Here is a 20636-nt window from a genome sequence, read left to right as displayed (position 1 = left end):
TAACTACATCTAACACCACTAAATCTGCAGCAGCCCATGAAATGCTAGTAATGGGGTAGCGAGATAACAAAAAGGTAATTTTAGTTGCTGGCTAGCACTGAAACATGGTTTTCCCTCTAGCTAAGAAAACCCAAGTACTGAATGATGTCCAGCCACATGGCTTTGTTCTTGTATGGCATGGATGGCTGCTACTGGCTGGGTGAAGGAGAAAGATGTGAAAATCAACATTCTGTTTCTCTTAGAGCAGGATGGGGCTTTGTCCTTCCCTACAACTTTGATCTTTTCTCCTAGCAGCATCAGAAGAGAAAAACCTCCTACCTGCAAATCTTTCCTGTTCCCCTTCCAGGTCCCTCCTTTGCTCTTCCTGCTTTTGCTGCTGCTCATGTAGGACAGGGTGAGCATGCAGGACATGGGAGTTTCAGGCCTACCAGTTGTTTCAACAAATAGCAGCATGTAGATATGGTTGTGATATGGTATTTGGAACAGTGGAAATACAGAAAGATCTGGGGAATCACAAAAAAAATCTTGGGCAAGGGAGTTTAATTTTTCTTTGGTCATATGGGTTAGGAGAAGAGCATGCATCACAGTAGTACCTATGGGTCTTTGTGAAAATGTCCTTCTTTCTGTTTACAGTCTGAGGACTGTTCTGGATAACTAAACTTTGCTCTTATTTATTCCTGTCAACAATTTTGGCAGATAAATCTGTATGTGTGCCAGGCTGTACAGTCTTTCCACACATTAAAGCCACCTGCTTGAAAGGACAGTAGGACAGCTGCCCTGCCACTGGGGAATGACTTGTTCTGCTTGAAGGTGAGAAAGCTCTACGATGGGAGCTGGACTGGCTGAGGCCAGTTGGATTAGGTTTAACAAGGCCAGGTGCTGGGTTCTGCAATTGGGTCTCAACAACCCCAGGCAGCGCTACAGGCTTGGGAAAGAGTGGCTGGAAAGCTGACTGGCAGAGAGCGATCTGGAGGTGTTGATTGAGAGCCGTCTGAATATGAGAAAGAAGTGCACCCAGGTGGCTAAAAAGGCCAACAGCATCCTGGCTTATATCAGGAATAGCGTGGCCAGTAGGACCAGGGCAGTGATCACCCCTGTGTTCTCAGCACTGGTGAGGCTCCATTTGAATTCTGTGTTCAGTTTTGGGCCCCTCACTATAAGAAAGAGATTGAGGTGCTGGAGAGAGTTCAGAGGAGGGTGACAAAGCTGGTGAGGGGCCTGGAGCACAAGTCTGATGAGGAGCAGTTGATGAGCAGCTGAGGGAGCTGGGGCTGTTCAGCCTGGAGAAAAGGAGGCTGAGGGGAGACCTTATTAATGTCTACAACTACCTGAAAGGAGGTTGTAGCGTGGAGCGTGTTGGCCTCTTCTCCCAAGTAACAAGCAATAGGAGGAGAGGAAATGGCCTTGAGTTGTGCTAGAGGAGGTTTAGGTTGGATATTAAGAAATCTTTTTCCCTGAAAAGGCTGTCAAGCACTGGAACAGGCTGCACGGGGAAGTGATTTGGGTTGCTATCCCTGCATATATTTAAAAGGTGTGTTAGACATGGTGCCTAAGGACATGGTTTAGTGATGGACTTGGCAGTGCTAGGTTTAGAGTTGGTCTTGATTACCTTAAAGGTCAATTCCAACCCAAACGATTCTCTGATTCTAATCTCAGTTTTGATCTTGAAAAAACTGCAACTAGAGCAGTTGGTTCCTGTTGAAATTTTTTTTAGTGGAAAAACGATCTCTTTTTTAATATACCTTAAAAATGTTGTGACAATGTGAATCTGCACACTTCTCAATCTAAATGCTTTTAAAACAATACTTTGTATTGTTTGTGAAGACAGTGTATTCTCTTAGAATCTTAATAATTACAGACTATACATATTTGCATTGGCATTGCTGCTGTTGTGCTTTTTGCTTATTTAAATGAGAATTTAGATGGAAAAGAAATAGGAATTCAGTGGGCATCACAGCCAGAAAATGTCCATCTACTGATAGTGGAACTCAAAATAGCTATTTCTATTTTTGCACTAAATTAGTGTGGTGGGTTGACCCCAGCTAGCATCTCCCACCCAGTAGCTCGCTCACTCTCCACAGCAGGCTAGGGAAGAGAAATGGAAGAGCAAAAGAGAAAAAAAGTTGCTGGTCAAGATGAGGACAGCTTAAGTGAAGCAAAAATGCACACGCAAGCAAATAAAAATTAATGATTTGTTCATGGCTTTCCATTAGCAAGCAGACATCCTGATGGTTCCTGGAACATGGAGCGTCAACACATATTATGGTTGCTTGGGAAGACAAATGCCATAATGATGAATGCCCCCCTCAATTCCTCCTCTGTTCCCTGGGGTTTATTGCTGAGCACAATGTCATGTTATGGAATACCCTTTTGGTCAATTCAGGTCAACTTCCATGGTTGTGTTCCCTTCCAACTTCGTGTACCCCCAGCCTATCCATTGGCGGGGGGGCGGGGGCAGAGTGAAGAGAAAATAAAAAGCAAATTAACCAACCCCCTGTCCCAAAAACTCTGCATGCTGTGCAAGTACCACTCAGCAATATCTAAAACACCTGATGTGTCATTAACACTGTTTTAGTCATAAATCCAAAGCACAGCATTATACAGGCTGCTGTGAAGAAAGTTAGGTTCATCCCAGCCAAATACAGTAACATTCAATGGTTTATGTATTTATTATCTGTTAATTATGACCATACCTGGTAATCTGGCTTTTCTGCACATCTGTGGCACTAAGACATTAAGAAATCTAACACTGTTTATGTCTCTCCTTGAAAATTACTTGTCTGTGGTGTGGTGGTGGTAGTTGCTACTGATCTGATCAAGCTTCACCCACTAAGAAAAGAGAGGATGTGTCTAATTTCAGACAGATGAAGTGGTCTTGCCACAAAGGCTATGGATAGTGGCAACTAAACAGATTTAAACTTGGAGTAGTGGGCAGACTTGCACAAGTAACAAACTGATGCATATCTTCCTTGCTTTTATTTGTCAGCATGGCTGATTCATTTCCTTACTGAGAAATTCACTTGACTTGACATTCCAGGCTGATTTTATACCATAATTCACCTGCCATTTTATTCATGCTCTTCTTGAAGCAAACCCTTTGAATAAAAGCTATTTTAGTGTGCTGTGATCCTTTAATCCTTAGAAGAGATTTTATAGGTCTTAATATTGCAGGAGCAATGAGCTCAGAATAATAGTAGGCAGTGACATAAAGATGTTTAAGTCCTGTCAAGTATACATCTTTATGAATGTGAATGATATTCTTAATGGTTTTAAGATGTTTTACCTGTTGGTTTTGAAACTATGCAATTAATAGCACCAGGAAGGCTGATTCTGTCTATGGAGCATTGGCTGGTTAGCTATTGCAAGTACACTCTGACCAGACTATTGTGAACACTGAATTATGAATTATTATAATTCTGTAGCAATTTATTTTTCATATATAAGGTAAATCAGGGTCACTGTTGCTCAGAAGACCTTTCTCAAATGAATTGTCAAGTTATGATGTGCTTTGAGTGCAGTGGAATCCAAAAGTGCAGTGATAAAAGTGCAGTTGCTTTATCAAGCAAAAATTATTTCCAGTTACTTGCTGTGATGGTTTGGGGAATAGAAATGTTTAGGGCTTAACTGTACTCATTCCTTTTCTTAAATTGTTGACTAATAAAACCTGGATATGTGGAATTGGCTGTGGACTTGTCCTGTGATTTGTTTTGCCTGTACCACATGTGGGAACGGTTGGCTGAAGCTGTTCTATTGATAATGTCTTTATATGAAGTCCATTGCTAAAGAAACTGCTTTATGTGCAAAAGTCAATCTGATGTTCTGCAAAGGCTGAGTCAGAGAATCCAAGGTGTTCATGTTAGTCTTCTGTTATCACAGGGGTTGTATACACCATGAGGCTTACAGACCCATATACACAGCATGTGACTAATTCCTGGATCCAGAAGACTTTGGAAAGGCAGATCTGATGCTGCTGCCAATCTGTATGTCGGTATGGATGATTTAAGTTTCACTTATCCGTATTTACACAAAGATCCTTAATTGCTATATTCCCTTTAATTTATACATTGTTGATTAATATAAGACATCTGTTAATAAAAGATGTTGATCAAGAAATCCTGGCTTGTTTGGGAAGCGCTTTGTCACATTGCTGCTTGGTAGCTCCTCAGGGAGTCAGGCAACCAGCAAAGATGTCTCAACAGGAGTTCAATTTCACCTGAATTAACTGAAGACCTGTAGAGAAAAAGATCAAGTCTTTGGGGAAATTGTTTCATCTTTTCTATGTCTTTATCTCTCTTTAAGCTGAGAGAATATCTGTTGTTTTTCTTCAGATATTTTTTGTTGTTCAAGTTCATTCCTGATAAAACTAGTTTCATTTGGAGTTTCAATTCGCAGCACATATGGTGAGAGTGACTTTGGGAGTAGGGCAGCCTATTTCTGCGCTGCTCATGGTCTTTGATAAGATTCGGACCCCATAAAATGGGGAAGAAACCTTTCCTTTGCAGATGTGCTCAACAATTGTATGTTTTGTTGTGCTAAATTGCAGCACTGGGACCCCAGGTGTACTATCTGCCTCTTGCCCCTTTCTCTGTGACATTGCTGCAGGACTCATTGTTGTAAAAGTCAAAGTTTTAGGCCCATTGACCTTCACATCCAGACAGATGCTAGGAGAAGCTGAGAGCTGTAGTACACTTGTAAATTCAGACAAAGGTTTTAGCCACTCTGTGGGACCTGATGTTTTGGATACTTTAGGGTTAACACTTGTACTGGCTGATGACTTTCCTGGAACCATTATTCCCAGTCTGAAGTGGCATTAAAGTAGCTTATCCTACTTACTGCAGCACTAGATTGCCAGAACTACTTTGCAATGGTACTGTGTCCATTAACACACAATGTGAGTGACAGGTCTAAGATGACAAAGGAGGGAAAAGTGTGAAGGACAAAATTTTCACATATTTCAAAAGACATTGCTGGCTTAACCTTTTATTTTCTTGTATGTTAATAAATGAGGGTCAGGATGTTTTTCTGTATCTTTGTGCAATTGGCAACTAATTTCTTGTTTCCATGTAGAAATTGCTTCCATGGTTATGACGAGACCATGAATGGAAGCTCACTTTACATCCAGTGAATACTTCTGTGATTTCCATTTTTTTCTTCATGTTTAAGCTTTAATATTATTTGTTTTTATTTAAACAGATGAACCTTCTGCAGACTGTTTTCGTAGTCTCTGTGTCATGTCTAAACAAGGCAAAGTATTAAAAAAATCAGTTACTGAATCTTCTATAGCCAGGGAAGAAGTTTGCACTACCATGCCAATGTCTGTCCTGAAGTCCAACTTTATTTATTTATTTATGACAAGGGATTCTTGAAAATTTTGTTAAAATGTCTGTGACAATTCACAGCTTCATACACTGGTGGTTTTGAAGAAAAACTACCTTGAACATATCAGAGCAAATCTGGTTAGAATATCATGATGAAAAAAGAAGCATGTGAATAAAAGTTTGTTGAAGCAGTCAGTGTCTTTGTGCTTGAGAAAGCCAGGCTCTGCAGAGTCTTACAAAACCACTTTGAACTGTCTAGTCTTGCTATAATGAAAGCATTCCTCTGTCTTCAAACAATTCTACCCCTCCTTTTTTCACCTCGGTGCTGCATTTACTCTTGCACTGTCCCTGAAATATTTTGAAACAAGGAAGAATACATACAATATTATACATATCAAATTTTATAAAACTTGGACTCACAAGAAAAAAAAAGTATTCAGGAGAAAAATAATGCTGGTATAAATAATTTTTAGATGTTTTCACTTTCTAGTGTCCAGACAGAACATGTAAATAGCTGGTTATATTACTCAACATTCCAAGCCAAATAGGAGCTACATAAAGCTTAATATAGGAAGAGAAAAACAACAGACCTAGCACAGATGGTGAATAAATTTTAGTAGTTATCCCAAGATAACATCATTATGTCTTCCATAATCTTAGTATCTGTTACATTTTGTCTTTTGATTCACAACTGGAGAACATTCAGGCCACTCCGTGTTCTAGATGCATCTTTAATGAGAGGAGAAACATTTAGAGGCTATTGAAGCAATTAGTATTTCACTTTTTGTCCATCATGTCACATCTCATTCCTGCAAGAACTTTGGCTTTTTGCTTTCTACTGTGCAACATAGTTCTTAGTTGGATGGCAGGACCCAAAAGTTACATTTATAGATGCATCACAATTATTTAGATAATTGCAGGCCAGGTAACTTCTTCCAAACCTGCATCACAGTTAGCAAGCTGCTTTTTATTTTCGTTTGCAGGCCCATAAACCTTCTTGCTGATGTGACACGTGAGATACTAGGTTGAACTCTGGTCTCACCAAGAGTCTCATGTAGAAAGATAGTGCTGACCTTCCCCTGCTTAAATATACATAGAGAGGGTGAGGGCTTGTGAGTCATTGCTAACTAGACCTAATGAGGAAAAGAAATATATGAGAAGATAAGTAGTTAGAACTGCTTCAGTATTTTTTTTCAGTTCTGCTTCTAAAATTTGAGAAAACAAAACAAAAAATCATAGATGGATCAAGATAAATATTTAGTTGTCAAGCTTTTGGGAATCCTAATGTTACAAATCATGACATGAAAAGACTCCTCTGTTAGCTGTTCCTGTCTTTTGAAATGTGTTTGGTTTTGTTTGTATTGGTATAGTTTGGAATAGCTTTGAGGCTTTGTTGATATTCTGCCAGGAGACTTAGCTTAGATAATCTCTAGTCTTTAGGGATGTCTTGCATAAGTAGAAATAAAGGAGAAAGATGGAATTAAAAGTAAAATCAAACCTCACTCTCCCCTTCTCTATCCTACCTAAAGGATCTCTTCCGATTTTGTATTGCTTTATCTATCTTGATTCCAGCTGAGACCCTAACATGGCCATATTTATTAGAGATGACATGCTGCTGGAGAGAGGCACAGATGGCAGGAGGCATTCAGATGAACTGAATGTGTTCTGTAGCTTTGGAGAAGAGTGAATTGGTAGCTACATTGCAAGTTGCTTTGGGTTTTGTAACTTTGTCAGTGGCTGGTCCTCTGTCCACTATCAGAAGAGAAACTTTGGGCATAAACCCCACACTTTCTGATGCTTAATCACAAAACCCACGGAAGGGAGGAAAAGGGAGAATGAATGGAATAAGAAAGTGATCTGACAGTTTTATTTTTGGTCAGTATAGCAAATATGTGGTGCTCTGGTTTTAATGTCTTCAGCTGAATTTAGAGTAGAGATATATAACACCAGGAGTACTTGAGACCCTGTTAAATAGGGCAATCTCCCCTTTCGTGTCTAGTGATGAAAAACATGAGAACGCAAGGATAAATGGGGTTGTACAGTGCACAGTGGCTCGTGTCATTCTTTCTTAACCGACTTGTAGCTTCCTTCTACTGAGGACAACAGGATATTAAAATATAAAAATGGGAAGGGCTGTTTGTTCCTAAAAGCTGATAGGGAAATATCAGCAGTTGTTCCAATATCTATCTCTGTAAATATGGTTGTGGATACAGATGTCATTTCGGTAGTTTTTGCTATGTATTACATTTGGACTTGGGAGATGATATTTTGAGTTGTACTGTTTGCATTACATGCTGGGTGTTTGTGTTATCAAATAAGCAAATTCTCAGCTATTTTGAGATTAAATACTTGCAGCTGGTAAGTATGTATGTTCTTTTACTGAAATGGTTCTCTACTACATTGAAGGCTATATTATTCGGCTGGAAAACCAAGTTCTGAAAACGATTTTGTATTAAATTTACTCTAGCCTGAGTACATGTTCATAGGCGTTTAGCTGGCTTTAAATGTTCAAACCACGGCAAAAAAAGTCAACATGCTTGATATCTATTACAGAAATTGTGTATTAATAATCATTACCATTTTCTGCCTCTTGACTAATATTGATACCAGTGGAAATACTTTTAGATACATATTGCTCAGCATTACCAAAGATGGCAAAATCTGGGCATAAACCAGAACTCATTGAACATTGTCTGACTTAGCTTGGCAGGTGAATGAGCTTTGAATTAGCTTATTAGATGAAAATAAATGACAGCATTCAAGAAAGTGAAAACACATAGGAATTTACTGTAGCAGAAAGAAACAAGAAACAGGAGTGAGCAGATTATTCTGTGTGTGTTGTTTTTGTTGTGTTTTTTGTTTGTTTGTTTTTTGTTTGTTTGGGGTTTTTTTTGTTTGTTTCGTTGTTGTTTTTTTTTCCCCTCTTAATTTATCAATGCCAATGTTACTATCCCCATGGTAGTAGAAAAAAATGTGGATTTGATGTAAGACATGGCAGAACAAAGAATAAGCTATGGCTTAGGGCGAATAAACAGGTATGCTCTTATCTAAAGGATTACAAAGGGTTCTGTTTCTACTTATGGCATCTGATCTGTGAACTTTGAAATGGTACAACAGTTAGCTCTTACATATCGAAGTTGTTCTAGGTTACTTACCATGAACATTTTCATAGTGATATTTGGTACAGTTCTTCAAAAATAAACACTTTTATGAACTGATGTCTCAGGCATTTTTTAAAGAGATTATTGTAAAGGTATGAATATATATATGAATATATATATATACACATATATATATGAACATTTCAGAATTCTAACAATGTATTTGTTATCAAATTCTTCATCATCAAGGTGGTGAGGCACTGGAGCATGTTGCCCAGGGAAGTTGTGGATTCCCCATCCCTGAAAATGATCAAGGCCAGGTTGGATGGGGCTTTGAGCAACCTGGTCTAGTGGCAGGGGTGTTGGAACTAGATGATCTTTAAGGTTCCTTCTAACCCAAACTATTCTACGTTTCTATCATTTTACACTGTTCCAAAATGTCACAGTAATTGCTGAGGAAGGTATTTAAAATAATTTTTAAAAGAATTGTTACGACTCTCTTCATTTTTTTCCCTATGTGCACTATAACATTGGCAGAGCACACTCTAAGACTGAACATTTGTTTTAATTCATTTATTACATATCTTCATTTGATAAAAAAAATTAAAATGACATTTTAAAAATTTAATTTTAAATTTAAAATGAAAGAGGAAAAAAGGAAATAGTACCTTTTTCTAGAAATATCTTTGGAATATTTTTAATTTTAAAAAAGCAAGTATTTTTTCCCTACGAAAAGTCAACTGATTATCTAGTATTTCAGAATCATAACTATCTTCATTTACTACCTTAAAAACTTCATGCCATTGAAAATGAGATTATATTTTTGTGATACAAAGGCATTATATAGCTTATGTACAAGATAAAAGCTAGAAATCAGCTCAGACAATATTACAAAGTATAACATTTATAAAATATTTCTAAACACGTGAAACTATATTGATTAATATTTACTCAAAATGAAGAAAATGAGTGACAGCTTAGAAGCTTTATAGTCTTGAAACTGAAGGATAAACAGATATCATATGTTCTATTAAATTAGTCTCTGAGAAACAGTTATCTTAATAGAATGAAGGCAAAACACAGCTGCAAATGGTATTACAAATTTCATTCATCAAAAGATTTTTTTGTGTCCTAATTTTAATATTTCTTAGGAGATTAATTACTTCCGCTGTATCATTTGTCTCTGTTCTGAACTAAATTTAAAAACCATTCTAATTTAGTAATATTATAGCTGTTACCCAAACTAAAAAAGCTGGCTCTTGGTAATACTTACAGGAACATATGTGACTGATGTATTCATAATTTTAGAAGCTTAGGTTAAGGTTCCTACGTGTAGACTTTTTTGTGGCTTTCTAATAGTCTTTTCACTTGCAATGTTTAACAGTTGTTTAAGCAGGACCGAGCATTATGTTCTATAAATATCATGGATCATGTCTAGAATCCTACAGAGCAGCTGTTCACGGCTGTATGAATAACTTACTGATTAATTACAAATAGTCCCTTAAACTGCTAATTCAGATCAGTTTGTTATAAAGCCTGGAGTCTAATACAACGTGGCATTGACTCAAAGATCACACGACTTTCTAAAACATTTGGTTTGTTTTCCTAGTTAGTGTCTTTATCTAGGAAAAAGTGACCCAGGGTTTGTTTTTAATCTTTCAGAAGACAAGACACCTAGCTATATGACTTGTTCCTACCTTTCATCTCAGCTGCAACATACTAAAAATATTGCAACCCAAAACCAATAAGCTGAGAGTTAAAATGTGGTATAGCTGCCAGAAGTTTTTGGTTTTGTTTTGGTTTGTTGTTTTTAACTTACCAAAGTGGATATTTTCTTAAGAAAGAACAGTGTCTGGATAACAATAGAAAGAAGAATCTATTTTAATCACTGTCAATCTAAGTTTAAAGTGGACAGTGTACAACTTCTTTCTTGTCCCCCTAACACAGGCACATAGATTATGATCCCTTGCCAGTATTCAGGAGTTTTCTATAGCTGGGTTGTTTTCTCAGATGCATCTCCTCTTTCCTCCCCATCAAGTGAATAGCTTAACAAGGGAAAATAGTCTTCTTTGGGGAAGGTTCAATTAAAACCAAGAGTCAGGTATGTGTTAGTTAGAATTAGGTTGTTGTCGTATTACTCTAGTTCTTAATATTAAAATTTGGAGGATTTTTCTGCAATGGAAAAAGTTGTTTTTTATGGAGATTTGCTGGACTGAAAAGAGATTTTGTCATATCTGTCATTACATCACTATTTGTACCAAGAAAATAATTGTGAAGTAGTGTTACCCGTGAAGGATGCAAAAGCCTTAGAATAAATCACCTGTGTATGTAATTGTCTATCTGGTGGTCCATTTGCAATTTCAGTGGCATCAATGTGTGGGAAATAGTATTAGTCTGTACTCTTATAGAAAATTTCCCAAAAGAAAAGCAAATTAGAAAAATACATCTGTAGTCCTTTCAGTGCCACAGAATGATACTATCCCTTTCTTACTGTGATGCTTATGTCCAAAACGTGAGGGAATATGTTCTATTAGGAAGTGTATTATGACATGAACAACAAATGTGAACATGGTTTATAATAGATCTAGCTCATTAAATTGGTGATTGCTTTTTGGGCTTTGGCTTTGAAAGCATGATCTTGAAATCAGATATAAACCAGCTTCATTTGCTATTTGTAGAAATAACAAGGCTATTTCATTGTTGAAACTTTTCCAGGTACTCAGACTTTCAGCTCAAACCCATTGGTTTTTCATTGTTGTGCCAACTGGTAATAGCTCTAGTTAATGAATGTCTAATATAATAATTCCTACAAATGCTTGAGGAAATCAGTAAATTTGGTAAATTAGCAAATAACAAAATATTATGGGTCATGGCAGCCTTGGACTTAGATCTTTGAATCTGTATATGTATCTCCTCCCAGTTTGTTTCCATTTATTCCAATAGTTATGGCAGATCTTGCCTGAACACCATGGCTTAGTTTTCCATAATCAGTCACAAGCTCACTTCATTTTCATTTCTTCTCCTGTCTTCTGACCCTGTTACATGCTGCCTTTTTTTTTTTTTTGTTTCCACAGGGCAGATATTTTGGTGCTGTTACGTATTTCAATCCAGGGAAAGCCTAATAAGTAAGAAAAATACACCAAAAAATACCACCACCACACCCAAAAAGCACCAATCACAATATTTTATAAGCACTGAACCAGTTCTTCAGCAACCTATTTATTCAACATGTGGTGTGTCTATTTATGTAGAGTACAGTGAATTAAAAAGGTTTGGTTTTTGTTTTGGCTGGAAGTTTCATGATGGAGAGACTTTGCTCTATGTGACCTGTTAAATATGGATTCTCTGAAGTATGATTCTTGAGCTGCCTGGAGTCTTCCTATTCTTTTCATTTTAAAATTACAGAGGATTGTGGCTGGGAAATTTAAGTGTATGCCACATTATTATTATTAGTGTTTTTATTGAAGAATATTTGCACCTTATCTATAGCAAACACCATTGCAAATAGTAAGCTATACTGTGATGTTAATTGAATTATGCTAAACCACTAAAATAATGCACTATTGAGCTCATTTATCAGATGTATAGACAATATATAGATTATCAATATTTAAATATGATGATTTGGAGTGGAGAGGTGTTGAAAAAATTGTTTGAAGCTCTTTAAAATCTCTTGACTTTTGGCAGATATATTGGTTCAGTCACAGCACGTTGCAAGTATGGGGAGGGTTTGTGGTTTAGAACTTGCATTTTGTAACAAAGATAATTAGCTTGAATGTTAAATTTTTGCTGTGGACACACAGCTCATTATAATATACGTGTGACTGATCAGAGGGATGATGCTATTGAAATTATTTAGTAGAGGTTTTAATTTGTGTAATATGTTGCTCTGTGACTATTTTGCAGATATCCTAAAATCAGGAGATGGACAGACAAGCAAAGTGTAGCCTGCCTGCTGCCATCATTTTTAAAGAGGTCTTACAGTGTCTGGAGCCAAAGACTGGGCCAGCCCAACCGTAAGGAAGAATCAGACATATATTTTCCACTTGTTACATTCTCCTAGACAGGACTTCTTTCCAGTACGAATAGAGAAGCACTACGGAGAGAGAGGAAAAGAGACTAAAAACTCTCACAGATGGTTTCATAAATTTTGAGGTCAGATGTTAGTATGGCTTACATAAATTGATGGTGTAGGTTAGCTTTGAGTAGGAATGACATACAGTTTGACATAAATGCTGGAATATTTGTTTCTGAAATGTAATGTGAAAGTTGATACCTAATGAACTGATCTAGATTTACATGAAAGTTAAGTCTAGATTAAATAATCTCTGGCCAGAGTGCAACAAGGGTTTACACTTCTATGAAATTAGAATACTATCATCCACTTCTGTTTAGACCAGGGTGTTTACTAAATTGAAGTAATGGAGGAATCTAATCTATTATTTTTTTTGCTTTGAAGTTTTTAATGACATCATTATAAAAGTTGTTATAGGAATGTTTAGTCAGTTTTTTACCACTTTGTATGTAAGATTAAACACCATCTAGAAGAGCTAGCATTTCATGTATTCTAAGGCTGTGTCACACTTCAAATGAACAGTAAATTTCATTGAAGAAGTTTGATGTGACTGTTACACCATGGCCTCATCTCTGTTTCCATGCAAGTGTCAATGGCAATGCTCACCTTTGGAACAAAGGCTTCAGGCTCTCACACAAATGCTATTGAAAGTCATGAGAATAAGCCTTTGTTTTGCCTATAGACTGTCTCTCTCTGTGGGATGACATATACACTTGGGTTTATGATGGCCGTGGGAAGGCTGAGGAATAGATTCCCTTCTTTCCTGGGTATTGCTGGTGAGGGCCTTGCGTAAAATGGGCTTCCCTGATGGTCATGATTGCTCTTTCTTGCTAGCTGGCACTTATACAGGCTCTGATTCTAAGGTGTAAGTGCTTCAGGCCGGGCTTATGATGTTGTAAAGGTTTTGTTTTGCTGATATGGGGAAAGAGAAGGGATATTTCTTTGGAAGCACTAAATCAATGAGCTGATGATAAAATTATGAAACTAATGTTTATACAATTCTAATCTGTTTTTAGAGAGATGGAAGCTGAAATGTATTAAATAGCTTCAGATGGTGGGCCCACTCCACTGGAAAAAATTGCTGTTTCAATGTAAGATGAAAGAGCAACTGTATCGAAATGCTGGGTTGTTGTTTGAAAAACAGCATATGCTCTGTTGTATCTTATTTAAGCAACTGGTTATGCAAGATGGTTTGCTGTTTGGCTTGTCTCATTTTAATGACAGCAAAGAGTAGTGTATGCTGAGGTTTTGATGAGCTGTGCTCTAAATATGTTCTCAGAGTAAAGTTTTTTGTGCCGTATACAGTTACATGAGCTCAGAAATAGTTTCTAAAATTATTTTCAGCGCAGCTCATGCAGAAGGGTGATGTGTGTAAACTGTTGAGAGTTCACCATTTCTATCACTATCAGGCATGAGTTTAAGTTTAGTCATTGTCTCATGTTCTCATGACAAATTTTACCATCTTGATTCCACTGCAGGTTTTGTTTGAATCTGACAAAAGTTTTCTGGAATAAATATTTTTAGCATGTGAATAATCATTAACAGTGGTTATTAGTTAGCCTTAGAAATCCTTGCCCTGTGAACCAGAGCCCCTAGATTACACACACAAATTTTTGGTTGAAATGGGTTTTTTTTTCCTCTGTCATCTTGAGCCATGACAGGGGAAATCTTGACAACATGCCTGTTGTTATATGCACTCTTGCAGAAAAATCAATGGCAGCATAGGATAAACTTTATCTTTTAAAGTTTCTTATTTGCTAGGCACAAGCTACAGTTATTTTGCTTAAGATGTGTTTTCTTTTTAAGGGACTTACTTTTGTGGCATCCCTTGTAGCAGATAACATGTCAGTGAGTTGTACTTTTAAGTATTTCCTTCACGAGATGAATGGTTGTTATTGTCTGTGAACAATTTTGAATAGGGTAGTGCTGAACTGTAAAATCTCCCTGGTACTTTTATTAGGACAATTGAATTTTCTAACAGACTTCTGTAACTTTAAGTGTGTAATTAAAGGCCTAAGTAATTGCTCCTAAATGTGAAGGGTTAATTAAAGCTCAGCAAGGTGTCTCCAGTCCCAGAGTACTACCCTGTCTCTGCCAGCAGCAGTGTTAATTAATGACACTCCTAAAAGTTTGCATGAACGATGTGTGTGGATACCAGTCTCATAGGATCAACGGAACTGAGTTCTCCTTGTTTGCTGAAGAGACAGAAAATAACATGGAATTTTATTGCTTCTTGGCCAGTTTCAAGTGACAAAAGTGATAAACATTAGGTCTTATACATTGTTTGTAAACTGAACTGATTAATGGATAATCTTGTTATTGTGAGATTTTTACTAAACTTCACTTTACCATGTTCTCAGGACTCTGGTGTTACTGATTAACTGAGAAGGTACAAGTTCATAAAGTGAGAAACTCTTCAAACTGTGATTGAAAAAAATAATGATATGCCTGACAAGGTTTGTTCAAGTGAATGCAAGAATATGAGAGTGTGGCAGCTTTTTTTTTTTTTTTTTTTTTTTGCATGATGGTTGTTTTATAAAAAGAAAAAAAGTCTTAATTATTTTTTAATAATAATAACTAAATCTGTGAAGGCTGTAATTTGACTTACATTGTCTAATGCCTTCCTTCTGTGGAACAAGTCAAAATAAACTTTCATGGGATAATCGATATTCTTTGGATGGGGTAGGACTCCAACTGCATTATTTTCAAGACCCTCTGTGTCCTACTTCACATGATGATCAGTTAACTGCTTTCAAATTACAGCAGTGAATTATCACCATATTTTTGCAATATATTCTAAAAGCGTGTATTATAAAAGGGATGGAATAAAGAACTAGCTGTCCTAAGCATGAGGTCACTTCCTTAATGATAAAATTCCTGAAACTATTATTCCAGCCATTAGGAACTAGCACTATAGTATTTGCAATGTGAAATAAAGTACAGCAAAAATGGAGTGTATTGGTTTTTTAGTTTTGTTTATGGATTTTTCCAGAATAAGGTTGAGCTGACTTACTAAGGTATTGGAAAGATTTTGTAACTTGAGATAGGAACTGGGTTAAACCCAGTTCATGCAGAGGTACATTCAGCCTGAGGATGGCAGATCCTCCATGACTAGCACTGACTTTAATCTGTCTTTGAACGACTCCAAAAATGCTGTGACAAATGACTGTGAGGACTCTGTTTCCTACTGTTTCATGACAGTTAACATGCTGACTTTAATTCCTGTTGTTTACTTTCAGTTCTTTGAAGTGACCCTTTATTGGTTCTTGAAGTTCTGTACAAAAAATTGGTGTAAATGAGTGCTACAATAGAACCATGCCTTCCCAAGTCATACTTAACTCACAGCAGGTCCAAGAGTGGGATTCTGAGGGAGTGGAATAATGGTGTGAACAATTAGAAGGCCCTGTATTATAAAACTAATAGAGTACATGTTGTGCAGGTGGTTTCTTATAATTAAATGTCTGTTTTGATTACCCTACTGTTATTTCCTATTTTTAAACTAGGATAGTATTCTTCAGATGAGTAGGAGGGAAAGAAAGATTATGCCTGAATATCAGATGCCACTGAGGTTCACTTACAAGCCTATGGATCACTTAAAAAGAGCCAGGCTGAAAACAAAAATGCTGATTCGTAAATTTCTCAAGGTGTTTTGACTTCTGTTCTTTCTCTGTTTTGTCTTGCCTTGTCCATTTTGGGTGTAACAGAGCAGTCTGTGTCACAATGGCACAACAGAAGAGTTTCATGATGAGCCAAGCTGTATCTACTCTCTAGAGAACAGCCTTTTAGCTGAAGCTGTTGGAAGAAGGTAACCCATCTAAATCTCTTTTACTAAAAGGCTTAACATAATGAAATGAAGCCCGCTGGATCTTCTCTGAGAGCCTGCTTTCACTGGCAGAACAGAAAGGCCTTTTTTCACAAAGTTTTTGGAGCAAAGTTATTTTGGGTTTTGATCTTCAAAATATGAAGCGTAGAGTACAGTCTTGGAATTCAGTGACATTTTACTGTGTAACGATGTGTTGGAGAGAGTGCGCTGCTATGTTTTATGAGAAGTTGTGGTTTTGCTGCTAAGGCATGATTAGATAGGAAGACTAGAGAGCAGCATTCTTTTTTTGTGTTGGAGGCAGGTGTGTATTTTTAATGTGCTCCTTGAAAAAGTGTAAGATAAAGGCCTTCTATTCTCTATAACTATTTAAATCTGAAGGTAATGTGACTCATGGAATAAGTAAACAGTGAGAAAGATTGACTACAAAAAAAAGAAAAAGGCAAGAGAAGACTCTGGAAGCTTTCTGTGGCACTATGTACCCCCTGTCGGCATAATGTGATGTTGCAGGGCTGTTGCACAGCAAACAAGTTGAGATAAGGAGGCAAGAAGAGTCAAGTAACTCAAGTGCTGGGATATGGGACTAAGTAGTCCTGTCCTCCATTGCCAGTTTGATCACCAGGCTTCAGGAACAAGTTTACCTTGATGATAGCTTTCTCACCTTGATGATTAATAGTTGTGAAGAGGTTCTGTTACCTAGTATGTAGACTGTAGATCTGCGTAAATCACTGAACGCAACTTAAGTTGTACTAGTTTGTTCTGGAATTTTGTAATTCAGAAATAGCAGCTTTTTCTGGTATTGTGTACTATAGTCATCTTAAGTCATTCTGAGTGTGTGGGTAGATACAAGTAAAAAGCCTCAGAGCAGTGGATGTTATGTTTCTGAACTGCCACAAAGATGTGAATAAGGGAGCTGTCCTAAAGACACTAATTGGTTTTTGAAATAAGATCAGGAACAGTAAGCAGCCAGGAGGGTTTTAAGGAACTTCCATGTGTGGAAGACATTTTCTGGATCTAATCTAGAGGAAATGGTCGAACCTTCTGACAATCCTAAACACACCTTGGGAAAGGGATAGAACTTCTTGGAGATGGCTGTTTCTACTGATACAGGCTACTGTCTATTGCAGCTGTTCACTGCTGCTATTTCTGCCCTGCTTCATAGTATCTGAAGCCTTAGAATATAAAATTTCTGTTATTCTCCTTTCAGTTTATAAAGAGGATATTTAATACCATGTTTGATCATGTCAGCTGACAACAGCACACAAGAACTGACTGTTCTAAATATATGGTCTGTTTGCACTGAGAACAAAGCACTGGTTACATTTAACTGGACAATAATAATTATGCCATAGTTTAAAGCAAACCAAAATTACAGTGCATTTGCAGAAAGTTTTTTGGGACATCAGAAGGGTGGGATTTCATACACAGCATTACTCCTTAGCTTAGCTTCCTATATTATATGAAACACTCTGCTGCAGGCCCAAGGATAGGATTGCCCTTGCAGCTAGCAAGTGCTTACTTCAGCCCCCAAAGGCAAAATTCTGTATTGCCCATGTTGCTTTGGCTTGTTCATCTTTGAAAACATATTAGTACAAAATTTCTCTTTCTGTATGGTTTCAGGTCAGAGCACAAACATGTGGGCAAGTTGCATCCATATTGGCAGACTGGAATTGTTTTTATCGAAGACCAGTTTGGCTCACACAAGTAAGGAGCACGTCACTGAGGTGCTGAGAAAGCTTCATAAAATGCTGTTGGCAAGTCAACAGACATATATTTTATTGTGGGTCATTTTAGGGTGTCTTATGCTTACATAGAAGCCATTTTTCAAAGGAGTTTTCAAACTGAGATCTTTACTACTTGTGATTTATCGTATGTATCTTAACACTGTCAACAGAAGTAAGATTTGACATCAATATAACATCTTTGTGGTAGAACAGCTGCTTTCTGCCTACCTGTGTTTCCTGTCTGGAAATGTTTTGTATATTTTTAGTTTTTGGGGCTAAAAGTTGGTTGTAATAATGTTGCTATGTTATGTGACTTGCAATAAGCTCATTATATCCTTAATTATTAGTACTTCATTGCAATCAAAGCACTTCTCAGAATTTTTCTTTTTTTGTTCCCCCCCCCCCCCCCCCCGTAAATAACAAATAGTCCATAAGATAAAGATGATGAAAAGAATCTGCAGTGAACGTAAATAGTTTTGAAATAACTGAAGTTAGGACTCCAGGATTCGTTTGATATATAGTGTATTTTTTTCTAATAGTTGCCATATCTATTAAATTGAGGCTTGTTTTTCTTGCTCTCTGATTTTTATCAGTGTTTCAGTACTGGATTTTTTTAGTGACAGAAAGGCTTGCTCCTTCAAAAAAATAAAGAAACTAAACTTTTATGAGTTTTTAGGCCATACTGTAACAGAATAGTGCTATGATTACTCTTAAATCAATAGAAATAAATGGGGCTTTGCATTAACTCTGGAGTTTCTTGGGTCATGCAAGTGTAAAAAGAATTAGGTACTTAGTGTAACATCTTGTTATAGGTCCAACTGTGAAAAGGTCCAGAGAAACTTCTGTCTCTTAAAACAAATTTTGGTACTTCATTTGCCAGTGTAGTTTGATATCATCTCTGGAAATAACTTGTGATTTAGGCTCAATACCTTTCTATGTAACCAAATGGATACAACAGCTCTACAACAATGAACTTTCTAAGGACAGCAAGAAAGAAATAAGAGAGCACCGACAAGATAATTTTGATAAAAGCACAACGAAACAAATTTAGTGAGGAAACCTCAGAAATATGAATAGTTGCTTTAGGACTAAGGTTCATTCAGATTTTCTTCTAAAACTTTCTTTATTAAACAGCACTTCCTAGAACCCTATTTTCTTTTGATATATGAATAAAAATCCTTTTGCATATAGCTTCTGATTATTCAATTGCCCTTTGAACCAGTGTTCCATGGGAATAATCTGAACACATTAATATAATTGTGCTCAAGTTTTGGACTATTCCTGCAGAGTGACAGAGTCTGTTTCTGCAAGTGATTTTTATGAAGTTGTCATTTCCCTAGGGAATTCTTAATCTGAAAACAAAACACTGCTTGTGTTCCATTCTCATTAACTTTGAAGCTAGCACCTGCTTCCTATTGAATTAATAATGTAATTGCAGTTAATGTCTTTATAAAAGAAGGGGATGGAAGATGGTTTATGGTGTTACTACACTGTTGCGGTAAAGCAGGGAACAGAGGTGTGCACTCGGAAATACCAATTGTCAGCATTCAGGCAGTGTGTCAGTATGCACTGTTGGAACTCTCTGTTATCAGTCTCAAGTCTGAGCTCCAGAAATGAGGAAGTAGGTAATTGCAGACTCCACATTATAAGCTTGAGGGAGATATTTCTTTCACTAGGATTCTCTGGTGATTTTTTTTTTTTTAACATACTAGCTCATATGAAAGCTTTTTGTCTTTGTAGGGAAGAACGTGTTATAGAGTCTGCAGACACTGTTTGACTGATCACTTTCACAAAACTTGAATTATGCTTGCCACCGCTGCATTTCTTTTGGGACTAGTGAAGATAAACCTAGAAAGAATAAAAACGGCTGATAAAGGTGAAGAGACATAAATGTTTAAAGGAAGTATTGATCACACATAACCCTTAAGAAAACTGCCAGCAAACAGAGCATTTAACATAAGACATTATCAACACCGATTCCCTTCAATTATTATTGCATTTATTTCTTCTCTGTGTCATGCTGCTTTATTTTCTGCTGGGATAGAGAAGGGCTGTGTTTTGGAAGTTCAGGTAAATATCCATTGGAACAAGCCATCTCTGCTTCTGCTGTTGCCAGGTAAGCAGCAAGCCAACACAGCAGAACATGAGCAGAATATGTTAATGCATCTCAGTGGTGCATGCCTGTTCCTTTGTGCTCTTGCTTCTGGGCAGACTGCACCTCCATAGCTGCGTCTCAAAGGATAGTGGAAATGCAAGGCTCAATTTGGCTTCTCTCTGAGGCAACAAGCCAATAAAATCCTTCACTGCCTAGCAGGCTGGATTTGGGTTGACACAGTTATCCACACTAGTCCTAGAGGAAATCTTTGTGTCTTGGCAGGAAGTGTATGAGAAATGCTGAAAATCCACTTAGTGCAAGACACATAGAACTCCAGGATATATTTCATTCTGATCAATATGAATTAGTCTCTGACTTTACTCCTTTTCAAAATCAGGGTCACACTGTTAACTCTACTGTCAATATTTGTATTATTTTTATTGAAGGGCCTTGATGACATCTTAAAATTAGTACTTAATTAAATTATGGTGGAGACAGTAGTC

General features: G+C 37.0%; 1 long non-coding RNA gene across 6 annotated transcripts in view; it reads left to right on the top strand.

Annotated features, from left to right (window-relative positions):
* The window catches only part of LOC135579599 (uncharacterized), a 90212-nt gene extending 70470 nt beyond the window's left edge, over positions 1-19742 (top strand). For 2 of the 6 annotated variants that reach the window (XR_010473047.1, XR_010473042.1), the window contains 6 exons: positions 3877-3988; positions 11494-11544; positions 12326-12435; positions 13511-14950; positions 16199-16299; positions 17935-19742. This is a non-coding gene — a long non-coding RNA (uncharacterized LOC135579599). The remainder of the gene's footprint in view (positions 1-3876; positions 3989-11493; positions 11545-12325; positions 12436-13510; positions 14951-16198; positions 16300-17934) is intronic. The other 4 variants (XR_010473053.1, XR_010473044.1, XR_010473049.1 and 1 more) reach the window with 3 other exon arrangements.
* The last annotated feature ends 894 nt before the right edge of the window (positions 19743-20636 follow it).

Source organism: Columba livia, chromosome 1 (genome assembly GCF_036013475.1).
Source record: "Columba livia isolate bColLiv1 breed racing homer chromosome 1, bColLiv1.pat.W.v2, whole genome shotgun sequence".
Classification (NCBI taxonomy): Eukaryota; Metazoa; Chordata; class Aves; order Columbiformes; family Columbidae; genus Columba; species Columba livia.
This window is presented reverse-complemented; position numbering and strand designations above follow the sequence as displayed.